We start from the raw sequence: 24,975 nt of genomic DNA, 5'->3' as shown, positions 1-24,975 counted from the left end.
ACAGGGGGAACGAAAACATATTTTGCCCCCTGTATTTACCGACTATGTGACGGGATTAATGTACCATTATGTGAGCAGCAACTTTTCGGCAGACTAGCCAACCTATTACCTGACTCTAATAACAGGGAATGATAGGGTCAGTAATTAACGTACCATCCTTCCCGAACTCTGTTGGCGAGAAAATTACCAGCCGGCAGCCTAATGATTGTCACCTTCTAGCTTGCAGTTTTCTGTAATAGCAATCAAAGTAAGGTCGTAAATCTGGATGATCCCATCGTACATTTGTCTTCTTGCGTATCCTGGTGATATTGTATGGGCATTCTGATAAAAATACCTTGTCACAACTTAAGAAAATGATGATGTCTTGCCTCTGGTTTCCACTCTTTTAAATGATTCGTCATTGAAATAAATAGGTCGAAGCTATAAAGTAATAGACCGTCCCGATTACGTCGGGATAAATCAGCAAGGATTATTGTAATTAAACAGACTAATCATCGGCAATAAAGATATTTTTTTTTCTAAAAAAGTTTACTATTTTCGTCTTAATANTAGATGATAGAGGCCCCCCGTAATGTCAAAGATCAAATTGGGTGAACACCTTAACGATATTAATGGCTGGAAGAAAATGATGATGAAAGTATCGCAGTCACGTTTGGCAATTAGGTCCTCTTGATACAGAACAACGCTTTCCTCAATCGTGTTCTTGTCACGATGACGTCTAAAATTAAAAGCGTTACTAAACTTTCGATTAATGCCGAGGAGTAAGCACGATGCAATATTTGGATTTAAGCCATTTTTATTCTATTTTTGAGGAAGTTATTTTCAATTTAAACGATTTCCTTTCTCGTTAATAAGGCGCGAAACAATCGTTAGTCTTCTACCATTTTTACTCTAGAGTAAAGGCAGGTTGGGATGCGCCCCGGGACGAGCTGTCTGAAACAAGGTTGTATCGGGGTCCCAACCTTGACACCGGGCTACTGTGCCTTACGTATAACACCTGTTAGTTCCGGTAGTTATCACTAAACGTCCTTCGCTTTTCATCCGATGACAACTGAAAGTGTGAAGATCGACAAAAGCAAAACAATGAAGCTTCAGCGAAGAGCAATCGTCTATAGTTTTCACCTGATGTACCACCTGTTGGTACTCAAAAATCTAGAATTAATTTGTTCCTTCACCTGTTATGCAATCATTTTTAGAAAACACAATCCTTCTTAGGTAATTTTAGCATTTATAAAGTAATTTGACGGTTTTAAGACTCGAGAAAACGAACTAATTAACTCCAGTTTCATAAGATGCACCAAGTGTGACAGAAAGTGATGAAAAACTCAACTTTCATTTTCCAATGTTCGATTCGTTCAAGCTTCACTCATCAATGTCTCTTCTTCAACTTCCAAATTAGAAAGATCTACCGAAAAGAATCGACCTGAAAAAGAAAGAAAGAATAAAAGAGGTAGAAAGAAAGAATAAAAAAAAAAAAGAGTCAATTTTTAACTGTAAGGAATTTGACAATCTCTATTTAGAATCGTGTGTGGCATTTTGTATTGTGTAGAAATCCTCAGCATTTAATCGGTTGGACATTATTCAGCTTTTGTTACATCATACCATCTAACTACTTTATCCTTAATCCTATGATGCGCATCATCGGATATTCAAGATCTGACCCACAGGCAGGGGTGCTATAAGGCATGGTACGAGTAAAAGAGTCTGCTATTCTCACTTAGCTGATGTCATTTGGCTGCTGTGGGGTGATCACTGGAGTGAGAAGCTACCTGTCTGTTTTTCATCACTTTTTTTTTTTTTATATTCCTTCATACGGAATTTGTTTTTCTCGAGTTTTAATATGTCTAGAAGAGTCATTATCAACTCTTGCTTAATAAATGAAAAGCTAGCTACGTTTTACTATTTTACAAACTATCGTTAAAACTCGTGGAAAATATTAAAAGCGTAAACCTGTAACGTTCCACCTTTAAACATTTAGATATTAAATATTTCATAATAGTTTTGAAGAAAATGATATACCGTTGGGTCCACATAAAATAAAAGTTTTGTCGACGTATACGAGAATAGCAATAAATTATATTTTTCAAGCGTTTAAAAGTTGTGTTCATCCTAAAATATGTGCGTGTATATATGTATATATACGTATAAAAAATCTCTTTATTTCGATCAAAATAGATTAACCTAGTAAACAAATTTTATTTTATTTTATTTTATATATATTTTAGTAATAGAAGTGGATTTTTTATGAAGTCGAAGAGGTTGATCGAATGAGTTTTTGTAGTTTATTTAATTTCATTTTTTAAAAAAATTCTTGTTTTAATTTAAAACGATCGATAAGAGAAGCAAGAAAAGGAAATAAGAATTTTATTTTAAAATAAAACATTATTTATAACCAATATAGAGTGGTTTCTAAAGCTATATTAATTATTTAAGTCTTTATAAGTTTTTACATTTATCTACTCATGTTTAACTTCTAACTAATAGGCCTATATGTAAATAATTTATATCAATTTATATTATACAGTCTCCTGTATAGTCTATAAATATATGAAGTTATCTACGTAATTTATACACCTTGTCTACTTCTGATACAAAGCTTGTGTATNCCGAACTAACGAGCGTTTAACGCCGAGCTAGCTCGGCCTTACTCGTTACTCGGTGTCACTCGTTACTCGTTACACTTAGTAACGAGTGACGACCAATTAGAAAGTGGGAATGAGGAATAAGAGTTAGAATAGAAATATAAAGACGGATAGATAAAAGGATGGATGAAAATTGGAGGTTAGTTTCAAAATCAACCACAATCACAGATTCCAATCTTCGTAAAAATGGAATTTGCTGTTTTTGAAACTATAGTATATTCCTCACGTGCACTCTGTATATGTTGCAATCTAGTGATAATTATGCTGACTATTCTGTCACTAGATGGCACTAATAGTTAAAGTAGTCAAGATGTGAATCGAAACGATAAGAACGGACGGTGATAAATGTTTGCCGTCTTTTTTTTATAAAATTTTATGGAGAAAGTAGGTGAAAGACCAAATCTTCCAACAGTATTTAAATAACTGATTTATTTAGAGAAGAAGGCGTGCATATTTAATAAAACACCAACGACAAGACCGAAGAATTTTAGACGAGGAGGTTAGAGAAGATAATGGAGCATACTTACCTGGCGCCGGGATAACCGTGATCCGGAGGGCGGTTTCCCCAGGGTGAGGCTTGACCATTGCACTTGGGTTTAGCTGACTCCTGCCACTACCCCAAACTGGGGCAGATGGGGCGTGTAATTTGTGGTAGCTGGGGACTGCGTTCGCGCTCTCCCCTTGTAAGTAAATAAAAAATAGTGATGCTTTCATGATCTGTACGTTATCAATTAGAAATAACGTGCTTTTTTTGTAACCGCAGACGTCATTTTGTTTTAATATGTCGTATTATCACAGTTATTCAATTGGGAACGCGATTATTTATTACAGGTTTGCAACCTTAACATTACTGCACTTTAATCTCTACTTTCTCCGATTCATAGAAAAAGCACGATAAACATTTAGCACCATCCGTCCTTATCGTTTCCATGCATATCTTCACTACTTTAACTATTAGTGCCATCTAGTGGTAATATATATATACAGTATATATATGTATAGTTTCATTTTAGAAACTAGTCAGTGTTTTAATAGACTAGATGATAGAGGCCCCCCGTAATGTCAAAGATCAAATTGGGTGAACACCTTAACGATATTAATGGCTGGAAGAAAATGATGATGAAAGTATCGCAGTCACGTTTGGCAATTAGGTCCTCTTGATACAGAACAACGCTTTCCTCAATCGTGTTCTTGTCACGATGACGTCTAAAATTAAAAGCGTTACTAAACTTTCGATTAATGCCGAGGAGTAAGCACGATGCAATATTTGGATTTAAGCCATTTTTATTCTATTTTTGAGGAAGTTATTTTCAATTTAAACGATTTCCTTTCTCGTTAATAAGGCGCGAAACAATCGTTAGTCTTCTACCATTTTTACTCTAGAGTAAAGGCAGGTTGGGATGCGCCCCGGGACGAGCTGTCTGAAACAAGGTTGTATCGGGGTCCCAACCTTGACACCGGGCTACTGTGCCTTACGTATAACACCTGTTAGTTCCGGTAGTTATCACTAAACGTCCTTCGCTTTTCATCCGATGACAACTGAAAGTGTGAAGATCGACAAAAGCAAAACAATGAAGCTTCAGCTAAGAGCAATCGTCTATAGTTTTCACCTGATGTACCACCTGTTAAGTTATTAAATGATTCCGTTTCTAACAAAACTCTACCTGTTTCAAAACAATCCATAACCTCGCTTGTCACCTGTATCTACACCCGAAGGCTGAATAATTCCCAATTTGCACATATAATTTAATTTCTTTTAATTATTCTAAGATGATTTCATACAGCATCCTTTTCCGATTTGTCAAATATTCAAATTCTGCAATATCCGTGAAGTCAAAAATATAATAATTATATCCCATATAATTAAAAAGGCCTAGAGATTTCCACATATTTTCATCCCCATTTTTTTTTTATTTTCTTTTTTTTTTAAGAACCCCAACAAGTGCTCTGAAGCGATAGCACTTAATGAAAAATTTTTATTGGAGATCACACCACATGAACAACATAGTTTGTGGTTGATGTGGCACCAACATTCCAGCAGAAACGCGATCTGGTATTGGCTGGAACAAGTGGTCAGGGGATCCTAAAATTGGCAAATATATCATCGAGTGGAAACGATAATAAACCATCTGACATTCTGCTTTTGATCCTCCTATTTGAGTCCTCCAGAACACGTGTGAAGAGGTAGAAAGCCTGTTAACAGAAATCTAAAATATAATAATATTCTCACAGCTAGTAAGATATTTAAAAAAAAATATTTTTTTATTGTTATTATATATTATTTAACAATTATTAATTAGCAATGAAAATTAATCTTTCCATCATCGATTAAAAAAAAAATATATAATAATAAACAATGGCTATTATCATTACAAAGCAGATGTATAAAACTATCGAACCGTCTAATTTTATGGCATTAAAAGATAGAAGAATGAAGAATCGACGAAGTGTTGATACTTGGCATAGAAAGGGATCGTCAAGTAAGGGTGCCATTACGCTCTCTTTCTTTCCCACCTTGTTCTTGTATAGCTAGAGGCAGGTAAGGAGTGTGGTCTATATCTCCCCTATAATACCGTCCGTGGACCATCTGGCGCTAGACTATGATCTTCCGTCAATTACAAACAGCAAATAATACCCGGATGTTAGTATGGGGTGGAGATAGATAACTTTCTTTTAACATAATAGTTAAATGTTGGAAGCGAGAGTCACTTTTTCTTTCTTTCTTTTTTTTTAATTAAACATTACTTATTATTAGAAAATAAAGACGAATTTAAATTTAAAAATGAAATTATTTATTAAATTTTATTTATGGCCAGTATTTAAAATTAAAATTTAATAAACTTTTATGTATATTTAAAATATTTAAATGGCATTTTTTTTTTTCATTGTATAAAAGTCGTCAGACAGATTTAATGACTCTTTTTTTTCCACCGTAAAAATGGAGTATTTTCCATAATTAAAATCGAATCTGCCAAGCACAACCAACAAGTGCGGAGGTAACTGTTAAAAGTTTTCGAGTTTGTTAATATAAAAAAGTGAACAAGGTTCCGAAACTAGTTGGAAAATCATCGAAGCAAACTCGACGGTATAATTACACCTGTCTATGTTTTCCGGTTCTTCCTACCTCGTATTTCAACACCTTATTGTCTTGTTACTTACATCTATGTATGTTTAATTACACTTCCAGTTGTAGGGAACCAACCATGAAGTGAGGAAGGATGTAGTAATTACTGGACACAAGTGTAACCAGCACTTCGTCTTTGCTTAACATACTGACAATGTCATTGTTTGATTAATTTACTACAAATACCCCAAGGGTGATATATTGTTTACAAATTTTAAGCTGAATGACTTTACAGTGGACAGGAACAGCTATCAGAATTTCATTTTGACGCTTCTCTCTCTTTTTTTTTCGGGTATAAAAATAGATCTAAAATTTCGATAATCATTCGAAATTTTCCCCGAAAATATTCTATAAAAAATTAAGAAGTATATTTATAGGCCATATAGATCGATCATAGCAAATCATTTAAATTATTATTCTTTTATCTTACGTGCTAGATTTTATTTTTGAAAAAAAAAGAGGAAGTTATTTGAACTTTATAGTTAAATGTATTCATATACATAGACTATATATATATAAACATATAGCTAGAAGCTAGAGGGGATGGTGTGGCGTAGCTAAGTGGCAACAATGTCAAGTAGATATTTTCCAATCAGTCACGGAAAATCAGAGAAAAAGTCGTATGTGACCTAAGGTCATACACCGAGGTCCCTCGATCTGGGAACTTCACCTAGTGCATGTAATTGGAAGCTTTTGGAATCGTAGGTGGTGGGGTCATTGCTCCGGGTGCACTTTGTCTTCTCCGTCAATCTATGGTCTGCTGGATAATTAAAATTGTGGGTTAAAAGACTTTTAAAGTTTTTAGCCCCTAATGTGACTTACAAAAAAAAATGGAAAAACTTAGATGAAAAACATGATAAATATCCTCATTTAAAAAATGAAATAGTTTGTAAATATATATATTTTTTTCTTTAAATTGATGGCTCATAAACCTATTTATATGTTTGATAAGTTAAAAAATGAATGTGAAGTCATCTAAAATGACCTATCTACTCTTGCGATATTATCTTCATTGTCTCCAGGCGTAATACATTTGGTAGTCAGCTTTGAAAGGCAATTTATGAAGTTCATAAGTTATGGAATGCAAATATCGAGATGTGTCGAATTCTATTAATACAATCGTGATGGATATTTCACGATTTTCGGTATAACGACTGATGATCTGACTCTCAGCACTCGACAACGTTTCGATTAAGTTCATTTACTTTGAGACTGTGTATTATTATTAATCAACAAATCCCGTTTTGAAAATGGAAGACGTGACATACAATTTGACAACCATGAAGTGCGTGACCTTTATAACAATCTTAAGTCATTTTGCACGTTGGAGTGTCTCGTGATTACCTTGACCGACACTATCTTCTCTAACACGAAGATTCGGTAGTCTAGTCTATGTGCTACTATTACAGATAAGAAATCTACTTTCATTTTTTTTTTTTTAAAAAAAAGTAATAATTAATATTGTAAACTGGTTAAAGGAGAAAATTCCTTTTTTCTTACGGGATGCTTCTTTACGAATTGGTCTTATATTATGACGGATAATTATAGGAAAAAAGAGAATTCTTAAAAAGGAAATGTTTGTATAAATCGATAGAATCCATCAAGCAGAAACATTTGATAATTTTCGGGCTAAAAACGAACCGCAAATTACCTATATGGATGAACTTTTTAGTCACGAACAAAGCAGTGGTCCCACCTAAATTATCTATCGCTATTACTTCAATCCATACAATATACGTTCATTCATTTTTCGTTTGAGTTGTTCCTCCCTTAAATCCTTTGTTTCTTGGACGACGATTTGCTCAACAACATCAGTTCGTCAACCTTGAGTTTTCTAACTTCCTGAACTGATCTTGGTACGGTTCACTGAGATGGATGGACCTGCTTAGTTCGCAGACCTTTACATACGTCATTAAACTTAGCTTTCCCAGATTCATTCAGTTTTTTCTACTCCCCCTTAAACATATTTTTTTTTAAAATACCCAAGTTCATCCGTAAAAATTAAAAGTTTGTTTACACTAGTAATTCTTTTCTCGTTGTTTAATTGATTGTTACAAATATCAAACACAATTAAGTCTGAGGTACAGTCAATGTTTTGAGTGTATTAAGTATAACGAGGTTTATAAATCTAGAATTTCGTCTTCTAGGAGGTCATTACACGTCTTCTTCCAGTTAGTTACGGCATCACTTAATTGAAAATAATGCTTTCTTAGATCACGATAGAAAGTGATGAACAGTATAAAGATGAAGAAAACAAGACCTCTTCTAGATCTTTACTCAATTATATAAAAATATCTTAATTTTCTACGGGATTTATTATGATTTTTTTTTAAATTACAAATTGCGGCAAAGTATAATTTCTTATGGTTTATAAATATATTTAGCATCTTCCTGGAAATAAATTGCACTGTTAGATTATAGTCTAAAATAGTAGAATTCGTTTTAAATTAATCAATTTTTGAATTTTAATGACGGAAAAAAATCTATATAATTTTGATATGGCACTTATTTGCATCATCCGGTTACAGAAAAACACAATAAAGAAGATAAAGAAGGCATCAAATCTCGAGAAAGATCCCGAATGGGATTTGGTGTAGATATTGTGCCATTAAATCCACTGAAGATAGCTGCATTGTGTTTCAAATGTTTCGAAATCCAACGAACACCAAAGATCGAAAACAGTATAAACAAGGAAGGGAAAAAAAGATTCTAGTTTTAAAAATCGACATTTCTAGTGTCTTCTATAAATAAAATCGGAAATAGACAGGTGTAAAATATCTCATTTTACAACGTAATGCGGATGTAAAATGACAAACTGATGCTGTAAAATGGAATAGTTTTTCGGTGTCGATAACTAAAAACTGTTAATATTCAATATAGACGATTAAAAAGAGATTTATAATCAGCAAAAACACTCGAGTCTACGAGTTAGCGATCGTCGAATTTATTCCATCCTCCCCCCTAATGCTTGGAATAGAATGAAGCGATAAGTTCTAGATTTTTCGATTATTTTGATACAGGACACCTGCTATTGATCGATAAACAGCTTTTCCTAACTTTAAAAATCATGAAAAAAAGTAGCCAGTTGACTTACACCTACTTACAAATTCACTGGCTTGAAAAAAAGTGAAGTTATTTGTAACCTTCAATTATAGAATCTTCTTTATGTAGTCGGTTCAAAATAGTGTAGGATGACGAAACAATTACTCTAGAGCTACAATTATTATAAAGACGAATCAATGACTCAATTACTGTTATTTTTTTTCTTGTTTTTTTTTTTTTCTTTCGTGCACGTCACTTTCTGAACCAGTTGCTGATTTCTTTCTTTCAGGAATTTTAAAAACTGGAGAGGAGTGAAGAAAGGATCTTTTTCGATAGAAAGAATTAAAAGAATGCGTGGAAGCATTTAACAGATAACAAGGCCATATGCCAAATATACTAAAAGAGCGAGAGAAGTACCTGAATGAGAACGGCGCACTCAGACACAATCAATACACTGTCCTTCTGTATGAGTCGACGAGCGTGGAGAACACTTCTTTATCGCCGTAATTGGTGACAAACCGCAGTTCCAGGCTTGGCTACCCGCGGTGTCTGCCATAACGCAAAAGGTAAGTCGGATCCATTTGTGATTTTTATCAGAATCTCCTCCCAAACTGAGCCAGAGAGTGGATAATTCGTTAATGTTTAATTAATGCGCGAATTAACGTTTGTTCTTACTTTGCCCTCTTTATTTTTCCGGCCTTCCGGTAGGGGGAGATATGTTTAACGATAGCCTGAATTTTTAAGAGCCTTTCTCACTCGTAACTGCGCCTGTTCCAAGCGCGAAATTGGATGTCGGCTTCATTTATGGCATAGAAAAGTCGAGTTTAATTCCATTTGGACCGGTCAAAAAGTATCTTCGGATACGTTACAGTCAAAGTATAAGTTTAATTTGTAAATTCAGCACATCATAACTGACGTGTCTGTAGACGGTCAGATTCCCAACAGCGAGTAGAAAGACACCACGTCATCCGATCTGACGTTTGTGGCTGTCCTAGTCGGCCTCATGATAATGCTCCAGCATCGAACTGTCATGTCTGACATTTTCTGGAGAATCTTCAGCACAGTATAATCCATTCCTGACATTGTCTTATTATATACCGGGTTGGAGGTATTATAACTTTTTCCCCACTCCACTTTGTTACCTTTTCAATATTTAAACGTCTTGTAGAAGTCGAAGAAAAAAGTGGAGAAAAAATAAAAAAAATAGTGTCTTTATATAGGGACTACATTGAATATATGGTTAAGTTAGGAACAATTTTTGTAAACAATATTGCACAGTTTTAAGCGAGGGAGGAAAGAACAAGGAGAAAGTAACCTAAAAAAATACAAGTAAAAAAAAGTGGTTTTATAAAGTTCAGGAGAATTTTTGTACACGATTAATTTTTTTTACTTTGTACGGAGACAAAATTTTGAAAGTACCATCTATCTTTCTATTGGGGAAAGTCATACAGGGTAGTGAAAAAAGCTTTGGATTAAGGCAACCTGTTTTCCGAGCAGACATCAGAAAGTGGTTCGGAACGTCAACATGAAATATCACGTCCACATTTCGGTCGGTTAGACCCTAGAGACTAGTCAACACCGGGTCTGGTCTGGCGTAGTTTCTACCCACTCCGAATTGGCTCATCAATTAGGCTTAGGTGCAGTCCAACCATCAGGAGATAGGAGGGAAATGCTTTGCGATTTTCTCCCCGTGTTTTGTAAGCACTTGGCCACAGTCTTATCTGGATGTGGCACAGCACTTGCAGTGTATTGACACTTGAGCGTTTATCAGCACACCGGTAATGAGAGAGATGCCGGATTAAGCTTGAATGCTTGCGGTCTGCGGACGAAACAAAGGAATCCCCCACCCCTTGCCGCAATAACCGAGATGGGATCGATTGAAGTACTACAACGCCTGCAAACCGTCGACGGTCCGATGACAAATCGTCAACTGCCGTTATCACCACCGTCCGGGTACTGCTGACACATCATCCAACGTCCAGTCTCTGGTCAGGATGGAATTTTTCTATCTCGTACACTTAATTACGAGTTGCTAGCCAATCCCTGCTCTCTCCAACCTTATAAAAATCCCCTTTTAATACTATTGGTAGGATTTACAGAAGAAAAAAAAACCAGTGCAACAATATTTAAGCACTTTAGAGATTTTTAAGTACTCTAATATCCGGATGAATTGATTCTTTTTTTTTCGGTGATTTTTGTACGATAAAACTGGATCCAAATGTAGAGATCAGCTGAGTCAGATTTAAGTTTGTCCATGACTTAACGGTAATTAAAGATAGAAAAAAAAATGCTCTGTTAAAGCAAAAGGAGTGCGTATAATTTCTTTTTCTTTTCTTATCAGGAAAATTTACGACAATTAAGCTAGTGTTATAGTCATTTTTTGCTCTATTAGTCACCGCCTATCTTAGACATTCTTTAGTCCCTAGAATAGTCGAGTGTGTTAAGAGCACTTCTTTGTTTTGCTAATTTTTACAGGCAGGTGGATGGAAACTGAAAAGAAATTTTCGAGGAATAAAGCACCCCCTTCTCGAATTTCGTTTGTGTTCATAGAAAAGTTGAAAGAAAATTCCAGGCACAAACATACAGGAGCCGAAAAACACGTTTCGTGCAATTACAAATAACTAAAAGATCGCGTAACATCCCACCGTAGGTTCAAGACCTCCCAGATTAGAACCAGACTATTGTTAAAGTCTCCGCATTCCTAGATTTTATAGTGGGATTTTTTTTTACTCGCCTGTCCATTCCACCCTACCTCACCCCAGGGGATGATGGACAGTGCAATTTGGTGCACGTGCAAGATCACCACCTCACCCCAGACCGCAGTTGCGGGAGTGTGGAGGGAGGACCCTATTCCCACTTCGGCCACCCACTCCTGCCCCGGGCATAGTAGTAACGAACCAAATTTCTCCTTTCATCAATCATGTTAGATGTGACACCAAGAAAACAAGAATTCCGGCTAGAACCGAGGCTGCAGTGACGCCGTGTCTGTAGGTGTAACGTTACATACTGCTGGGAACGAGGGAAACTCATTATTGGTTCAAAATACATAGATCTCTAGCGATGAGACTATTGCAACATCGAATTATCTATTAACGAGGCTGTCAGTGCTGCTTTTCGGAGGGCCAAAACTCCGAGGGTTTCTCTCAAAAGACAAACAGCTCGGGCAAACGTCTAGACAGTCGAACCCCCAACAGGCCTCTACAACGTCTGGTAGAATGACATGGTCAGTCAAGGTCAGGTCAGGTCATCCATAATACGTGACCTTTCGATTAGAATTGTGTGGCTGAAAAATAGAATAGGGGGAACCTACTCTTTACAAAAAATCAAATGATGGGTGAAGTACCAGATTTTTAATTCGGAGGACCGCTTAAGGGTGAAACTGGACTCTAGAATAATAAATAAGAAGAAGAGATTTTGAGTAAAATTTTAATTTTTCGGCCAATTCTTTGACGATAAAAAGTTGTACCGTTATGCGTAACGGTACCTAAAATAGCTTATTGTTGTATCCGGGATTACACACATTGTCGAGTTCCCATTTTTCAAATTCTTATTTTCTAAGCAATATCCGGATTACAACTTATTTCAATGTGTTTTTTAATTCTTTATAATCCAACGATTCGTGTTCGGTATTGTTCCCAAAGTTTTGTGCCAAGAATATCTTTTTTTTTTTCCTTTTTTCCTACCTTACAACTATCCCGACACATCGGGTGATGTTTCAACTTATTGTCTGAGGATTAAAAATATAGGATAAATCCTCCGAAGAGATATAAAATTCACCAAACTTTCTTATAAAAGAAGTTCTACTCTGTATAGTTATTAGCATTATTTTCATTTTTAAAACTAGAGAAAAGTACGAAACTCTTGCATAAAAATTTTAGTGGGGCAATGCAGATAACAAAATACAAAAATTGCTACGAACTTGCAAAAGATAATACGCACTCATCCTCTTCAAAGATAACGTTATCATAACAACCCTTTACTTCATATACATTTTTTTTTTCTTCCCTCTTTCTCTCTCGCTCCCAGTTCTACAGAATATCCAACCTAGCATTTTACTTATAAATTTCTAAATCTAATTTTGCAGAAAGTACAGTTTAGATAAAGTTAGACTAAAAAGCCATTTCGGTAAGAATAAAAAAAAGCCGGGGTTCTTCCATCCTGTAAAGATAATAATCCTGTAAACTGGTTCCTATCTCTCTCTCTCTCTCTCTCTCTCTCTCTAACATCCTTCGTATCAAAGCAGAACATTGTTTTCTTGCAAGCTCTATTAGTGTATAATGCTCACCTATATCCATATTGTAGCAAGTATGCGGAAATTGTTATTTTTAACTCGACTTTCTGTAAATCTCTACCTGTCTCAATAAATCACTGTTTAGAAGCTGAAATTGGAGGTATTGCTACAGATGACTGGAGTATTCAAACATGATTACCCAAGTAGAATAAATGGCACAGTTGCCCGTGTCCAATACGCTGTTTGTGTCACGCTATCCGCAACCGTTACATAAACAGAGAGATTATGGCAGGACCTAGATGGACGTTTATTAGTCAAATGGATATTAATTTTGCATAGGAAAAGAGGAGTTCAAAGACCTAGGTCAGGGCGAAGTTTTTAACGAAAATCTATAACTTTAAGCGGAGTTAAAACGCGTTGTTTAAAAGGTTAGAAATAGCATTTTGTGGCTATTATGTGCAGCGGCTTGACCTCCCACCTCGTCCGTCCGTCGCAGGGATTGCCAACAACTTGTAACAATTAACCCACCTCTTGTCACTGACCACTGGTCATCTGATCTTCCATCACATTCAATTACACTCGTCCGCCGGCTTATAGCGGTTCATTAGCCAGGAATAATGTCCATCACACCGGACAATGGTCAGTAGAGAACATTTAGTCCAGGTCATGTGGTCATACAATGAAGTTCGGATGGACATTGTGACGCAGCTGGCGGTCTGGCTGCTCTCTTCGCCTTTGACATTACTCATCTGCAGCCTGTGTGGCGGCTGCTGCTAATGAATTGCCGCGGAGATGATGGCATTTTCTATGGGAAATAGCCGTTTTATAGATAATCTACTAATATCGATCATTTGTACTGACTCTAAAACGTTTTCTCTATTAAAAAAAAGAAGCAGAAGAAAAAAATTGATGGGGATGATTCATATTCGGGCTCTTGTCTCAACATCCTAACGAAATGGTGAAAGAAAAGAGAACTAAAAAAAGGCAACCATGTATCAAAGACAGGAAAGAAGCGGGTGCAGAGTGCAAACTTTCCCATGGATGGATGGACAATAGGTCCTGACCCTGGGGTTCTCACCTTACCCTGACCCCAAACCACCTATTCACACAACGTTCTACAACGGTGCTCGGTGTGTCCGATTTCCTGCCTCCCTCACACAGGTTGTTTTCTGCCCGTTTGTCACACAACTATGTACCGTGTCAGTGCACAATCTGGATACTTCATGTTCATGCGGGGAAACATCGACATCTTTACAATCATATTGATCGATGACGGCACCGTTCGAATTCTGTTTGTCCATTTTCGTTGACCCGCTTGTCCTATTTTTAATCGACTGTAGAAAATCTTTTAAGTGATTTCGTGTAAGGAAAAATATAATTATCGTGCTCTTCCAGGCTATCGTTCGCAGCACAAGAGGCTTTAAAAGCGATAGGACCGCACGAGCATCACCGCACGCCATTTATCCATTGGTTCGGCCTTTCCACAACAATGTGACAATGGCAATAGACAACAGAAGACAAAGCGACAAAAGAGAAGGCTTTCTGTCCATACATCTCGTGTCACCGGAAGTTTGGTGTCGAGCATTTCCGTTTGACTCCCAACTTCCCGACTGTCAGGGAGCTGCAAAGCTAGTGAAAGGGTACAAATTTGTCCCGTTCTCCTTTTGTATAATCGGCTTGGCCCTTGTCCAGGTGGCCGGAAAAGGTGGAAACATGGAATCAATTTGTACGCATCCTTTTGTTACTACATCTCCAGTCACCTTTCAGCTAAATCTGTCTTTCAACTAAATGTCATTGATCAGATTACTTCTTACAAAAGCCTGATTCCTAAGCCCACACTTCCTTCTAAAAAAAGAAACCGTAACGCAGCAATCCCGATAGAATTCGAAATAAAATTCTAATTATTTTTTAATCTACACTATCAGATGTATCCGTAATTAGAAGAAAAACCTATTAAACATACAGAAGAAAACTTAGAACATCGTAGTGGAAACCTCAGATTATCAATCTTTTCAAGCTTTCATAAGTAGCAAAGTTTAAGGTGAGGTTACATTTTTATAAGAGGGGCGACTAACCAGAGATATGTATTAGTATAAGACACCCCAGACGAACAACGATTATATATATAGGGGGAGGATAATGTCAATCACGAGGTGCCAAAGGCAGAAAAGGGGAGAGGAACCGATTATACAAGGACAGCCTCTAGTCACGGCCCGACATTTCACCCCACATAATAAATGACAGGAAACGGTGCCAGACAACCCGGAGTAATGCAAATGATTTACCGTGTGACTACCATCATTCTTAAAGTTTATTATAATAATCACAAAGGAGGCATGTCTTGAGTCGCCCGCCATCTAAAACGTGCTTATTGTAGCTGCGCACAGGAACATTGGATGTGCGACTTACTTTAAATGCATTCATTGATCTATGCTGCCCTTTGCTTTGTACAGCTGCTTCTTACAAACAGTAAGTTACTTTAAATTTGTTGCAATTGCTCCATTCATATTTATAGATATCCGGGAGTTTTTCTGCTTCGGTGATATTTATGTTTATTATCTATACTCTTTTTTTTTTTATTAATAAGTTACTTCCATTTACAGGTTCAGTTAATAAATTATTTTGCCATCTGCAAGAGGTTTTTTTTTTATGCAGACGGATATGCGCTGATGTTTTTTTTTTTTCAATAAATGAGTAAGACCTTCATTGTTTGATGAGAAGCGAGGTGCACTCTTCTGTAAGGAAAGAAATTGGAAGATATTTCTGTTGTTTCTGTACGAAATAAAGATTCTAAGTTTATTTACCACGTTTAAATCTTTAATAAAAATTAAAAAAATTAATTTTAATTTCCTCCGAAGAGATATAAAATTCACCAAACTTTCTTNATTATCTATCGCTATTACTTCAATCCATACAATATACGTTCATTCATTTTTCGTTTGAGTTGTTCCTCCCTTAAATCCTTTGTTTCTTGGACGACGATTTGCTCAACAACATCAGTTCGTCAACCTTGAGTTTTCTAACTTCCTGAACTGATCTTGGTACGGTTCACTGAGATGGATGGACCTGCTTAGTTCGCAGACCTTTACATACGTCATTAAACTTGGCTTTCCCAGATTCATTCAGTTTTTTCTACTCCCCCTTAAACATATTTTTTTTTAAAATACCCAAGTTCATCCGTAAAAATTAAAAGTTTGTTTACACTAGTAATTCTTTTCTCGTTGTTTAATTGATTGTTACAAATATCAAACACAATTAAGTCTGAGGTACAGTCAATGTTTTGAGTGTATTAAGTATAACGAGGTTTATAAATCTAGAATTTCGTCTTCTAGGAGGTCATTACACGTCTTCTTCCAGTTAGTTACGGCATCACTTAATTGAAAATAATGCTTTCTTAGATCACGATAGAAAGTGATGAACAGTATAAAGATGAAGAAAACAAGACCTCTTCTAGATCTTTACTCAATTATATAAAAATAAATTTAAGCAACGAGAATCGAAAGATTCTATTCTTTTGAAGGATAATTGAGGAGGAGGAGAAGGTTTTTGATAACTTTTTATGCTTGTTTCTTTGAAAGGAAGTTTTACTTTTTCTTCGGGAGGAAGTTTCGGCTCGTGCAGAAGGCTCGGTGACGCTACGCCCTCTGGAGATAGAAAAAAATACTAATCGGGGTATTATTACGATTGAAATCGATAATTCAAAATACTGACAGGAATATATTGATTTTTATTATTATAATATAAATTTCATAAACAAATCCTAAATATAAAAAAAATATTAAATAACGTATTTTACTCCGTAGAGTAGATAATGAAGTGATTTCTGGACTGTTCCGAGTTACGAACTCGTTACAAAGATCACTCGATGTTCACCCCTATACTGATGTTACGAATTGAATTATTACACTAATGTTTCGAGCTAGTTACGCGTAACAAAATAGATATTCGAAGCAATGTTATTTAAAAAAGAAAAACCTTACTAATTTAGAATTTGTAGTCAAGTCTCTATAGATCATACAACCGGTAGAGGTTAATAAGTGCACGACTTCTGTGTTTCAGGTCCAGCACAGCTGCATCAAGACTATATTCGTAGAAGCGAGATTAAAGGGGGGTGCAGCGTTGTGATGGATGGTTTTCGGGTCTGACCGTTCACCCCGGCAAGGAAATAGGAGCAGGGACCAGTTCACGATTGGCCGATGGCAAACCTGTAAGCTGCAATTCCTCAGTTCGTTCACAAAACAGCAAGATCAGAAATTACAGGATTTCTATCAAACGTATTCTCATCTGCTCAGCCTCTTCCAATCTTTCCCTTTGTCGATCCGGTGTAACTTGTCATTTGGAAAATTCTTCCCTAAATGTCTCTAGCTAGTGAATTGGTTAAAAAGGCATTTACTCCACTTCAATTTAACTTGTTAAAAAATAGAATGAAGGTTAGATTCTCTTGTTGAAGATATATAGAGTTAAATAAGATAGATAAGCTTGTGATTTCCATATATATAAAGTGTAAAAATTCGATTTAGATACGCTTATAATTTATGAAAATAGTGTGAAATTCGGGATATGTAACGAAGAAATCCTGACTTAAGATACGAAAGGCAACTCACGATTTCGAAATTTGCGAATCGTTCTTAGTAGATAGAAGTAGAGAAGTCGGTGGATGAGTATAAAAAAAAAAGTCAGATAATTTGGCTGTATTTTCCTCACCTCTCCATTTATCACTGGGAAAGTTTTCAGCAAGGAAATTACCATTCGCGGGAGCTTGGATTAACGACCATTGGTCGGACAATGTCCTAACCGGTGAACATAATAACACCAATCATTGAGCCGCCACCATTTATTTTAGAAGGAGATAGTTCAACAAAAGTACTCTCCATTACAACGATTGTGCTAACACTAGAAGACAGCAGCCTCCGGGTCTCTTTGCTTGTCTTCTGACTCCTTTTACTATGGATGATGTCTTTGGGCGCGGGAAAATTATCAGAATCCTACACACAGATCCGAGAGTTTCTACCACCCTCCCACCGAGTTAAAAATGTAAAAAAAAAAAAATCTACTACAATTTGTTAACTTGTTTTATTAGCTGGAAATAAAATACATTAACTCTTTAGCCTCGGGTCGTTAATGATTTATTGTCCTATTTGGAACAAAAATATCGTATTTATTACAAATATTGCCTGGTATAGAAATTTAAAATTAGAAAGGAAAATAATCCACCCATCATATTAATCCGTGCCATCAAATATATACCTTTTTTTTATTTTTTTTTAAACAGATAATTCTAAATTGCATCTCATTCAGCTCATAAAATATAGAAGATGGAACGATGAATTTTTGTAGAAAAATTTAACGCATTTTAGCAACTTTCTAAAGCTAAGTTTTGTCAACATCAACAAGTCTGATAACAAAGTTAAGAGAAAAGAATGGCATTGGCATCCAAAGTGGCAGTGTTCACTAGATATATTATGTTCCGGGTTGTGGCCCCTCCCACGATTGAACAGACGGGTGACAATTAATGTATGGTCGAGTCTGCAAGAGGTGGATGTCTGCTATAAGATTGATGAACGGAAACCTCTAGACAATAAGCACCTACACAGGGACTCTTTGCCATTCTCATCTTATTAATTTAACTGGGTACCCGATAGTATCTGGGAGGAGGTTGGCTGACAAATACTGGTGGATCCAAACTGTCATTCTCTCCTACTAGCACCCGCTGGAGTTTCTATAATATATGAAGGAGAAAAGACATTCCACTATAGCTTAGATTTATCCTCCGTAATAGAAAGATAATTATGGATATTGGCATATCTGCCAGATTTATTTACACCTGAAATCTTCTTAAATGTTCTTTACACCGAGAGCTTATCGGGACTTAAACTTATTTTTTAACAATGTTTTTTTTTTATTCCATCAGAAATTTTTTCTTTGAATAAATTTTTGTGGTGCGAATTAATGAAGCGGAAACACAATGGATTTTATTTGTAATTGTTTAATTTTAAGAATATTTTTGTTGATATATTTCTTAAATTTTAAGTGACATAGTTACCTTTTAAACATCATAAATGAATCAAGCATTCAACTTGATTCTATTGATCTCTCTGGGGGATAATACTAAGGTCGCCCGAAGATAGTTTCGATGCAATAAATTACAGAAATTGCTTTGTAGCGTCAAGAATTGACCGAAGAAAGGAAGAAGGAGAAGTAAAAAAACAACAACAGTAAAGTGTATAAAAATTAGACGTTTCCACTTCTTTCCTACCTAGTTGTTAGAGACAGTTAAATGTCGAAAAAGACATCTTCATGATCGGACGAATTTTCCATTAAATGCAAAGCAAAATAAGCGATTTTACTTCTCCGGGCTATAATTAACTCAGAAGAAACCCCCTTTTAAAAAAAGTTAGTGTGACAGCACCACCCATCACGTTCGATAGTCTCATTTGGCTACCAATTCCCCAGTCGAGCTCCGGAGTCAGAGGTCAGCAGTTGGTCAATTCTTTTATGCAAAGTACTCCCGTCCCTTTCCAGTCGCCTAATTGTGTGCTAAAATAAAATACTACCACCTCACGTCACGTGACGTGGCTCCTCCCCAGCATACAGCCCATTGGTTGGGTGTTTTCTATGTGTGTGTAGACTGTTCGATATCCAGGTATGGGTTCGGGTATCCGCATTCGTTCCCCTTTAATTGGATCCAATTCAGACGGATACTTTCTCCTATAGGCCTACTCCAATGGGAGAAAAATCTCCTGAGAAATCTTAAGGAGTGCATACTCGTTTTTCTTTTCTGTTTTTCTTCTTTTTTTTTCTTCGCTTCTCTATCTTCCGTCACCAATTTAGTAATGAATATAAAACTTCTCCTCGATCACCCTTACTTGATAATTGCTATAATTGTTTACGTAATTACGTCTGAACAATAGATGGTGGTAGCATTGCCTCCGATTGCTACGTTTCCACTCCGTGGGACTTTAATTGACGCGTCCTCCAAGCAACCAACTCCGTAGGAGGCTGGACAATTACACAGACCTATATTTAATGACAGACTGAATTTATAAGTTCTATTCTCACGGCCACTTCCTACTGATGTGCTTTTTTATTCCAACTAATTCTGCCCACGCTTCCGGATCATCTTTTTTGAAGAGATATAATTTTCCTACTTATTGTTCCCTTTCTTAAAATGGCTCACGAGTTATTCTTTTGAAAATTAATACATATTCTCCTTCCTTCACATAAAACTTATGTAGATACTTCGTCGCAATCTACACGATTTCCAATTAAAATCTTCTCGCTCCTTTACCTCATTTTCTAACAATGTCGAATTCTTCCCCCTTCTTCAACGATAATATCTCGTTGATGGAACCGAGAGAAGAACAGGCATGCTGATTGCTAGCAGAGTTAAATAAACATGTCACTTTGTTAAGAAAGTTAGAAAACTAGCTAGGAGGAGAGAGAGAGTGTAACTAGGGTGTGAATCTGACAACAGCTCTACAAGTTCTGACCCAAGGTTAAAACAACACAAGTCAGCTGGAACTGCTACCAAAATAGCAGTTGACAAGACAAGAATCTGTGTTGACATACGGAGGCCCTTTGAGGTCGCCTAAAGCCTTGTACTTCCATTTACCATAGACCTGTTTTACACCCTTTCCTGTAAACGTTACGACGAAGGGGGAAAGAACAAAAACTCCAATATCTTAAGATCCGGTTGGAGAATTATAGACAAGAGAATTATCAAGGCTAATGGATTCATATTTTTAATGTAATTTATTATATTAAAATTAATATCGTATTCTCCTATTTGCCATTGAAGCCACCATTAAGAAATTCCGGAAAAAAGGACGAATTATGCTTCAGATAAGATTTCATACCACACAAAACTAATGTATGTATCGCGCATATTTGCTGATGCTGCATTTTTCTTATCTATGCATTTTTCTCTTTCTTTTTACTGCCTGTAGTTAGTTTTCTTTCTTTATTTTTTTCTCTCGAGAGGGATTAGCCTATGTCGTATAACACTCCGAGCCACCAATTTAGTATGTTCTTAGTTCTTCTTTGATCTAGTGAAGGATAACGTAGAGTTTACTTTGACGATAACAATTCGGTAATGCTTTAATCTGATTAAGGAAAATCTGGGTTTAGATTTGGTCAAACATTTTGGCCTAAAAGGATCCATCTAATTGAAAGAGTAATCTCTTGATTGGATGCTGTGCAATATTTATCTTTATGTAAATAAGAAGAGAAAAAGATAGGAATTTTTTAAAGTTTCGAAAATAGTTGAGTAAAAGGTTTGTTTACCGTTTTCACTTTGAATTATATGCTTAACTAGAGCGATTTAAGTAGCACAAACTGTTATGCTCTAAGGTCGTTCTGGTAGGAGGCACGACGTATGAAAATGGGTGCAATCCACTATCACCCAGATTCTTACCCTCAATCATCCACCCAGTAATACATCATGGCGCAGCGGGTGATATTTAGTCTAAAGAAGATAGAACACTGAACTAAAATGTTAGTGATTAAAAAAATAAGAACATTTACATTTTTCTATACAATTTGCTTTCGTGCCTTTAGGCCTGTCTATCATAAAATTTGAATCATTATTAATTAAATTCTTTATATTTGTAATTTTTATTAACTAGGACAAGAAATAATCTAACTTTATTTATAATTCGTATAAAAATAGACTTTTTATATATAAGTATTTTTTCGTGCAATTTAACTGCCTTACATATATTATCTTTAAGCACGTCTAGGTTATTAATTGACTAAGTTCGAGATATTAAGAAGATTTAAATAAATTTTACTCAATATTCTTATTAATAACAATTCTTACATTTCTTAATAAAGATTTTTTTATGTTTATTAATGTGTAATGTAGTTTAAAAAAAGGAATTTGTAAAACTTCGTCACAATGAGCTTTACTGTATTGTCTAGCACGCGATTTTTTTTTTGGTATGGTGCGATGTTAGAACACGTTTCTGCTCTCAGAAATTTGCATGAAAAGAAATGTAAACAGAAAGATAAAGATAAAAACGTCTCGGAATAGTGCACTATAATCGTTAAGCAAGTAATCAAGTGGGAGCGATTTACCCTCAAATCGCCAACTGAAAAATCTCGGCGTCATATCTCACGCTTTCAGCTCATTAATCGGTCGGAAAGACATATCGCGACAAAAGAAGATGTAGGAAACGAAAAATGACGTTTCCTATAGAGAAGAGTAGACAAAAACGGTCGACATTCCATTAACTGCAAGACTAAATGGGGACAATGTCTGCAGGCGGCGTGGACAAGTCTTCCTTCCTCCGCTCCTCACACTGGACGGCCAATCATCATGTACAAAGACTTGTTCGGCCAGAATTGTAGAAGTTGGATGAAAGAAAAGGGGGAAAAAAAGCATCCTCTCAACATTAGCGAGTTAATGGTGTGTAGAAGTAGTAGAAGGTGAGATGCGCCAGTTGCGACTAAACAGTCGCTTGAATGGCGTTGACCTCGACGATAATCAAAACTGTTCCGACCTGATTCATTATTCTAGTTTAAGTCGCAACACTGCTTTAACTGATTTTTGGATTAAACGGAAAGTAAACAGGGAGAACTTACCTGGATAGGGTGATTGTAAAGAAGAGAGGATGATGCTAGAAGGTCCCGTTCAGCGCCATCTCTCGCTGGATGTCGGTATTAATGCGATTATTCTTTTAATTTGTTAAGAAAACAGGAAAATTGTAATTATTCCTAATTGATTTTGGATGGATTACTTTGACCTCTTCGCATCTCTTCGCGGTTTGAAAATTCATTTATCTCTCTCTCTTCTTTTTTAAATAGATTTTTCCAAGTTAAATTAAAATTTAACGATTAATAAACTAAATATTTTATTATTATAAAGTGATGTGTATTTTCTTGAAAATTTCGATGTAGCGCGACTGAAAAGTTCTTCTATCGTAAGAAGATATGAAGTTTTCACAATTTGTAAAGAAATTAAAAGGTTTATTAAAGTAAATACATTATTAAAATGGACAAATTTCTAAATTATTATAATCAATATCATTAAGAATAATAAAAATCCACACTTGATACACTTTAATATGTTGCTACTATAAATAAGAATAATCTAAATTAAGCGCGGTGGTCGATCTTTAGTAGTCGTCGATACTATTAATAAACATTATAGGAATATTTTATTTAAAGTTATAGGTCCCATGAATCAATATAGGGCTCAGGAAACATATCACAAAGCGGAAATAATGCGGCATTCATTCTAGTTCTTTTGTTGTGCACTTGGCATTAGTGCGACTCCCCACCATCACCACCATTCATTGCCCCATTCAGAACAGAAGGCATCCCTGATATTTGACTGCATAACAGCAATTGGAATTACTGCTTGCTTTATTGGAATAGTTGGGAAAAGAACAAGCAGGTGAATGATGCCGGAAGGTTAAGAGGACAATGCTTAAGAAAGTGGTTTTTCAGTCTCATTTGACGTCACAACACAGCCATGACGTCACTCGGCCTCCTTCCATCACCCCTTAATGGAAGTGTGGACGTGCGGGGACCAGATAACCGTCACCCCAATCTCGGTGCTACGAATGGGTTTGCCAGTGGCAGGCACGTTAATCTCTTCTAAGAGCATTTTGCCAGCAATTTTGTCACTGCTATTTAGATAGCTGTCCTCAGGCAGTGGTAAGCCACATGTTGAAGTCTTGGGGTAAGCCTCTACTTCTCTAGTGCTTGTCTGACTGGGACACAATGGGATTTGCTACGGTTTGGCAGAAATGCCAGATTAAAAACTGACGAGCATACAGAATGCCAAGTGCCAACTGCTAAGCCCCGTCACACAGTTGTTCTCTTGAGATAAGAGGAGCTAATTACAATTATAATTGGTTTCGTCGATGTGTCTTTAATCCTCCAACGCCTCCTTTCGTTTACGGGTTGCTCGGCTCGGTCTCTTTTCTTATCCCTCTTTTCCCACCACAAAAATCTCATTAAAGTTCTTCAGTAATGTCGTAGCTAAAATGTGAACTTCATGCACGTTTAATCCGGCGATTTCTAGAACACTTTAATCAGTGAAAACAAGATTAGGACTTGTAACAAATGATCTTTCGGTTGTCATGCCCACTGTCATTTCATCTAATGTCGTTAGATGAATGTGCCAACCCTGATTCAATTACCAAGGCGCTTCTAACTGCTGTAAAATAAATAAATTATTAATAGCAAAACTAAAAATCAAAACAAAAGTTCTTCCTTAAACTAAATTTTCTATATTAATCGACCAAAAATTTATTTATTTATTTTTTAAACTAATTTAAAAAAACGTAATAAGTCGGCCGTTGTTAAATGTGGCTTCTCCTCGCGGTATGGTTGCTACGAGGTGAAGCCGAACCACCGAATTTGAAAGGCAAATTGCACCAAAGCTGCATTAGAGCAATTAATCCGATCAACTTTTAATAAGCAATTACCGCATTCTGTCGATATTATTATGACTTTTTAAAACATTAAACACAATTAAATATTGATCAAAATTAAGTTTTAAACTTTAAAAAACTATATAATTTATTAACTTTTATTCATAAGTTACCAAACTAAGAATTCAATTAATAAAGTTATTATTATAATAATAATTATTTTTTAATGCCGAAAAAATGATATTAAATATTTAAATTTATGCAAAAAAGTCAAAATTTGTTTACATCCAGAAACTTTTTTTTTCTTCTTCTTTTTTGTACTTTAGTGAACATTACAAGAAGACGCAAATTAAACAGATGCGAAAATGGTTAGAAAAAAAAAGGAAAAAAAAAGATACAATACATAAAAGGCTGTATTAAATTATATTAAAGTATAATATATAATTAGCAAGAAGTTTTAACTTCAAGTTTGGAAAAGGAAATTTTTAGGTGAATTATTTATTAACCTATTAGGAAGAAACAAAAGAGATAAAATGACTTCTATAGGTGCGTAAT

The 24,975-nt window shown here is 35.7% G+C and overlaps 1 long non-coding RNA gene and 1 other non-coding gene across 2 annotated transcripts; one reads left to right on the top strand and one right to left on the bottom strand.

Moving 5' to 3' along the window:
• Positions 1 to 556: 556 nt before the first annotated feature.
• Positions 557 to 22,655, bottom strand: LOC111618302. The gene is made up of 3 exons (XR_002755552.1): positions 22,622 to 22,655; positions 4,265 to 4,835; positions 557 to 1,134 (listed from the first exon to the last, which is right to left on the bottom strand). It is a non-coding gene; the product is annotated as an uncharacterized LOC111618302 (long non-coding RNA).
• Positions 3,162 to 3,325, top strand: LOC111618303. Its single transcript, XR_002755553.1, has one exon. It is a non-coding gene; the product is annotated as a U1 spliceosomal RNA (small nuclear RNA).
• Positions 22,656 to 24,975: the final 2,320 nt, after the last annotated feature.

This window comes from Centruroides sculpturatus, unplaced genomic scaffold (genome assembly GCF_000671375.1).
Source record: "Centruroides sculpturatus isolate CEXI.00-Female unplaced genomic scaffold, Cexi_2.0 scaffold83, whole genome shotgun sequence".
Taxonomy (NCBI): Eukaryota; Metazoa; Arthropoda; class Arachnida; order Scorpiones; family Buthidae; genus Centruroides; species Centruroides sculpturatus.
This window is presented reverse-complemented; position numbering and strand designations above follow the sequence as displayed.